Source organism: Leptonychotes weddellii, chromosome 8 (genome assembly GCF_054177405.1).
Source record: "Leptonychotes weddellii isolate Sample4059 chromosome 8, ASM5417740v2, whole genome shotgun sequence".
In the NCBI taxonomy this organism is placed as follows: domain Eukaryota; kingdom Metazoa; phylum Chordata; class Mammalia; order Carnivora; family Phocidae; genus Leptonychotes; species Leptonychotes weddellii.
This window is the reverse complement of record NC_138376.1, coordinates 128,508,295-128,514,086: the sequence shown is the minus strand read 5'-3', so window position 1 is coordinate 128,514,086 and position 5,792 is coordinate 128,508,295. Positions and strand designations below refer to the sequence as shown.

Sequence of the window (5,792 nt, the reverse complement as noted above, 5' to 3'; positions counted from 1 at the left end):
CTTCTTTGTTGTTTTCGGTTAAAACGATTAGTTTTACGTAGCGCTCGGTTTGCTCTCTGGCTTACTAGAGGTGGCGTTCATGTGTGTAACAAGTGTGGGCTTGGGGGGTTTGGTCCCAGTGCCGGGTTGTGAGCGCTACGCCATTCACCACTGATGACGTCATCTCCCTGTTTTCGGACTGCTTTGGAAAATACTCGGTTAACTCCACGAAGGCCATGTGGTGCCCAGAGGCAGACTGTGTATTTTCTGCCCACAAACGTCCTGCCCGTGCATGACACTATGGTTACCTCCGGAAAGGTGAAGGCCATCTCGCTGTTTCCCTGGTTTTATGTTACCATATGTCCTTTTTCCTTTCCCTCTTAGTCACCATATTTGTTCCAACAAATATTTTTTGAGTTCTCTCTAGTGCTAGACACATAGTAAGGATGGAGCCAGTTAGACTCTTAAAAAACTTAAGCAAAAAAAAAAAAAAAAAAGGAACTGATCGGAAGACTATTGAGTCACCTGCAACACCACGAGGAGTCTAGAGAGCGTGTTGTGGGAAGGGGAGCGGAGCAAGGGACCAGGTGTGGCCAAAGTCACAATGGGGAGTCACCCAAAGCCACCAGTACCAAGGCCCCATGGGGCTGCTCACTGCCCGACCCCATCGAGGCCACCGTGTGCTCCGAGTCGCCCCCCTCACCCCGAAATCATATCCAGGCAGAAGATTCTGAGTGGGCAGGCGTAGGTCCTGCACCAGCTGCAAGCAGCTGGAGACCCAGCGTTGGGAGGGAAGGCAGCAAGTGGATCTAGAGCAGAGCGGCAGGCTACTAGGACCCGCTGGATGTCTCCTCTCTGGGGGCATCACACTGGGAGGTTAGGAGGGCTGGGCACACCGGGCTTTGTGTGTGCTGGAGGGAGACGGAGCCTCATCCTCCACGACACTGACACCTGGGCTGGAGAGGCTCAGCGGTGGGGCGGGGGTGGGGCTGTCATGGGCGGTGCACGGTGTGGAGGGCATCCCCGGCTTCAGCCTGTAACATGCTCCAAGTGACAGGCATCCCCAAATCAAACCATCTGCACCCAGGATTTTGTTAGGTTATCCATTCCCCAAATCAAACCATCTGCACCCAGTGACAGGCATCCCCAGATCAAACCATCTGCACCCAGGATTTTGTTAGGTTATCCATTCCCCAAATCAAACCATCTGCACCCAGTGACAGGCATCCCCAAATCAAACCATCTGCACCCAGGATTTTGTTAGGTTATCCATTCCCGAGTCCACTTCAGAGTGGCCGAGGCCGGCGCTCTGGAATATGAGGTTGGACGGGTCTTCTGAACCATCCGCCCAGATGCTTCTCACACACGGTGAGCCCTGGCTGCCTCGGGAGGATTTGTAAGGGGTGGAGAGGGACTAGATCTGCCTTTCCGGTCCGCTGGAGGTGTGGTGAGCGGGAGGCCGGGGCAAAGCCGGGGTGGACAGGCCGAGAGCCGGGATGCAGGCAGCCTGGCACACAGAGCAGTGACTGGGGGTGAGGACCGTCTGCAGGGTCAGGCCTCAGAGACCTGTGACTGGTTGTTGCTGCAGGGGAGACGTATCAGATCCGGCTCTCAGATCCAGAGGATGGTGTGACACGGCTCAAGATACGGGATGTAGGGAGGTGAATCTCCAGAGAGGAGACTGGGCAGGTTTGCAGCCTTGTTGGATAGGATGTGGAGTTGCAACAGAGGTCAGGGTGCAGATAGGGACATGGAGCCATCGGCAACCTGGGGCAGGGCGGAAGGAGAGGCTGAGACCCCCGAGGAAGGCGTAGGACAAGAACCAAAGGGCCGCAGAGAGCTTGTAAGACGTAGGCAGCGAAAGAGAGGGAGAGTGGCCATCGGCTGGGGGCCGAGGGACGGGGACCTCGGGCTCACGGGCTCACAGGCTCACGCTCGGCAGGTGATCAATGGCCCTCACAGGAGTGGTTTCAGTGGAAATCAGGTCACAGGGGTGGCAAGGCGATGGGGACAAATGCCATCTTTAGAGAGAATAAGGTGGTTGACAGTGGCCGGGGGCTTGCAGAGGCAAATGAGGATTCTGTCTGCTTCATAGCTTTCTGAGGTGTCCTTGACATGCAATGAGCCGCACATACATAAACCCATGTACTTCGTAAGTCTGGCCTGTGTATCCACCTGTGAAGCCATCACCATATTCAAAATAGTGGATGAGCCCATCCGCCCCCAAATGTCCTGGTCCCTTTGTATATTCCCGCCGCCCCCCCCCCCGCCCCCGCCTTTTCTGCCTCCTCCCTTTCCTTCTCATCCAGAAGCAACCACTGATCTGTTAGGTTGTGTTTTCTAGACGTCTATGCAGGCGACTCTCCACTATGCGTGCCTTTGGGTCTGTTTCCTTTTCCTCTGCGAGAATCAGCCTTGTGGCAGGTGCAGCGCGTATGCAGAACTTACTCTGCTCTGCTGCTGGGCTCTGTCCCATCGGATGGCTCCACCACACTCCGTGGACGTCGGGGCTGTTTCCAGCTTCGGGCTCTCACAAATGAGGCTGCCATATGCACACCTACACACGACTGTGTGTGCACATATCATTCGTCTTGGGTAAACCCCTAGGCATGGAAATGGGGTCATTGGTAAACGCATGATTACCTGTTGGAGAAACGGTGAAACTGGCCTCCCAAGTGCTCACGCTGTTGGACGTTCTCACCGTCAGCGGATGGGGCTTTAGCTGCTCCCCATCCTGCCCATGCTCGGTGTGGTCACGTGCTGAATTCAAGCTCTTCCTGCAGGTCCATGGGAGATCTCACTGGGGTTTTGATTTTCTCCCCTGTAATGATGGATACGGTGGAGCACCATCTTTATCCCAGTACCATCTCTGACGCACTCTCTGTTCTCGTCTTTGCCCATTTTTAAGATTGGTTGTTTCCTAATTATTATTCCCATTCTAGTCTAAAAGGGTCCCTTGAACTCACTGAAAAGGGGCTAAATATTTGATGGAAAAAATAGAACGGATTTAGAGAACACTAGGTTTTGCTGTAGCGTGTGGTTTTCTTAATAAGTTTCTGTGGGGCGCCTGGGTGGCTCAGTCGTTGGGTGTCTGCCTTCGGCTCAGGTCATGATCCCGCGGTCCTGGTATCGAGTCCCGCATCGGGCTCCCTGCTCGGCGGAGAGCCTGCTTCTCCCTCTCCCACTCCCCCTGCTTGTGTTCTCTCTCTCGCGCGGTGTCTCTCTCTGTCAAATAAATAAATAAAATCTTAAACAATACAAAACAAAAAAAACAACCAATTTCCTTTACCTTCACCACTTCTGTCCCTAAGCATTTCGGTTTACTTTCCTCGGTGACGGAAAGATCCAGTGCAGATAGCCAGCGGAGAGGAAGCAGGGTCTGCACAGAATCCCGAGTCTTCTCCGGGGGCTACACCCCGTCACCACGCCGGTGTCTGCCTTCGCGGCCTTCTCTGTGGTCGAGCAGAAGGCCCGGCGCAGGGGCCTGGGCCAGGCGCGTGCCACCTCGTGGGCCTCGTCGCTCATCACTGAGGTGTGGGAGCCCCTCCTGAGTCTGCTGCCCACTCCGGAAACGGGGTTCAGGCGGTCTCCAAGGGAACAGGACCGTCCGTGTGCTCCGGCCACCCTGCCCCTCCTCTAGACAAGAGCCTCACGTAACAGCTCTTGTCTAGAGCGGAACGCATCACTCAGCCCGGGGGTGGCATGGGGGGCTGCCAGCGCGGCTGCAGGCCTGGGGGCTCCCGGGGACGTGTGCGTCCCCGGGCTCGGCGGGCTCGGGGCACAGGCCCAGAGCAGCGGTTTTTGCAGGCACCGCCGCGCGAACGACCAGATCCCGCAAACGCGCCGAGGGCGGCGGCGCGCAGCCCCGATCTCCGCACGGAAGCGGCCTCTGCGTTTGGCAGAGCGCCTCGTCTTCGGGCTGGGTGATCTTAGGGCCCCGTGTTCCCCGCAGGAGACGGCTCGGTGCTGCAGCCCCCAGCCGCCCTCCCCCTGAGCCCCCGGCGGCGCGCAGCAGGGAAGGCTTGCTCGCGTCCCGGGACGCACGGAGCAGGCGAGGGGCCAGCCTTCCCTGAAGCTCCCCTCCTGCCCCACCTGCGTCCCTGCAGGCAGGGCCTCTGCTTCTCCCTTTCCTTCCCCCCGACGGTGGCTTTCAGACCCCAGCGCGACCCACAGTAGGAAATACGCACACTTGCCTTGCGCGTATTCGAAGCAAGACGTTTCCTGAAACCACGCTTCTTGCCCTGCCTGCGTGGATCTCTCCCGTGACACCCATGTCACCGAGTACGTCGCGGCATTTCCTCTCCTCTTACGGTCAAAGACGCTGGCGTCCCCACTGGACTGACCCTGTGACCCGCCAGTGGCGGGAAGCGCAAGGTGGGGGAGTCTCCCTCCCTCTCCCTCCGGCCCTCCCCCTGCTCACACTCTCTCTCTGAATCAGTCAATAAATCTTTGAAAAAACATCTGTCTCTAGAAATGCCTTCCAGTTTCTCTTTATTTTTGTTTTCAAAGCTGAGTTTATATAATTTAAATACTTTCTATTTTTATACTTTGGGGCTACAAACTTTTGAGTTGTAGGTAATACCCAGCACGGTGAATTAGGACGGGCCCACGGCCACCATCTATCTAATCACTTACCGGGAAAAAAAAACTCTACAAAGAAACATAATTATTGCAAAAGAGCGAGAGATTCATTGCAAACTTCCAAAACCTTATTCTGCGCTCTCCTCCGTTGTTCCTCTGTCCTCCCTCCCTCGTCTGTCTCGCTCTCTCCTCTCTTGATCTTCCTCTCCGCTCCTCCCCGAGGCTGAGCGGGCGTCGCGGACCGGCCGCGATCCTTCCCCGCGTCCCCGTGAGACGTGAGCTTCGACGCCCAGGCCGGCCGCGTGTCCGTCCTCCCTTCCGGGCTCACGGCCGTGCCAGGGCAGGGCGTCTGTCGGTCCGTCTGTCGCGCCTGGCCTCCCCCTGCCCTGAGAGCGGCGGCAGAGGCGGATGCGACGGACAGTCCGCAGAGACGGACGGCATGCTCCGAGACTCCCTCTAAAACGAAACAAAAGGTTGCGCCGCGCAGCACGAGCCTGCTGAATTTGGGGGCAGCAAGCAAACCCGCTAACAATGCCGTCTTTCTTTGGGAGAACAAGGCTCTCCAGTGAGTCCGAGCAGCAGCTGCATGGCACTGACCTCACTTTTCGGGGGGCGGGGGGCGACGGAGAGGTGACCTTCGCGGGTCACCCGCCCGCCGCGCCCCCCGCCTCCGGCCATGCGGGCCGCCGGCCAGCGGCAGGAAGTCGACACGGCGCCTGCCAGAAATGGAGGCAAGGCGCGCCCCCAGCGTGTGTCTTCAGCTTTTAATGTAGAAACGAGAATGCCGTGGAAAGGCCGCGCCTGACGACCCTTCGGCGGAGGAGAGAGCGAGCGCTACGGGCTCCGACCAAGTGATGCGCCCCACACACGCCGCTCGCGTTCCCCGTGCGCTCGTTCCTCCCTCCCCGCGCTCCCTCTTCTCTCTGTCACACGCACACGCACACTCTCACACTCACTCACACCCCCCCCACGCTCTCTCACACAGTCACACCTCACACACTCTCACACACCCTGCCACTCACACACGTTCTCATGCACATGTACTCACACACTCTGACACACTCACACACGCACACATGCACACACACACCCTCACGCTCTCTCACACAGTCACACCTCACACACTCGCACACACCCTGTCACTCACACACGTTCTCATGCACAGGTACTCACACACTCTGACACACTCACACACGCACACATGCACACACACTCACACACCCCCTCACGCT

General features: G+C 57.6%; 1 long non-coding RNA gene across 1 annotated transcript; it reads right to left on the bottom strand.

Moving 5' to 3' along the window:
• Nucleotides 1-2,431: 2,431 nt before the first annotated feature.
• Nucleotides 2,432-3,404, bottom strand: LOC145722880 (uncharacterized). The gene is made up of 3 exons (XR_014147458.1): nucleotides 3,269-3,404; nucleotides 2,623-2,800; nucleotides 2,432-2,546 (listed from the first exon to the last, which is right to left on the bottom strand). It is a non-coding gene; the product is annotated as an uncharacterized LOC145722880 (long non-coding RNA).
• Between the last annotated feature and the right edge of the window lie 2,388 nt (nucleotides 3,405-5,792).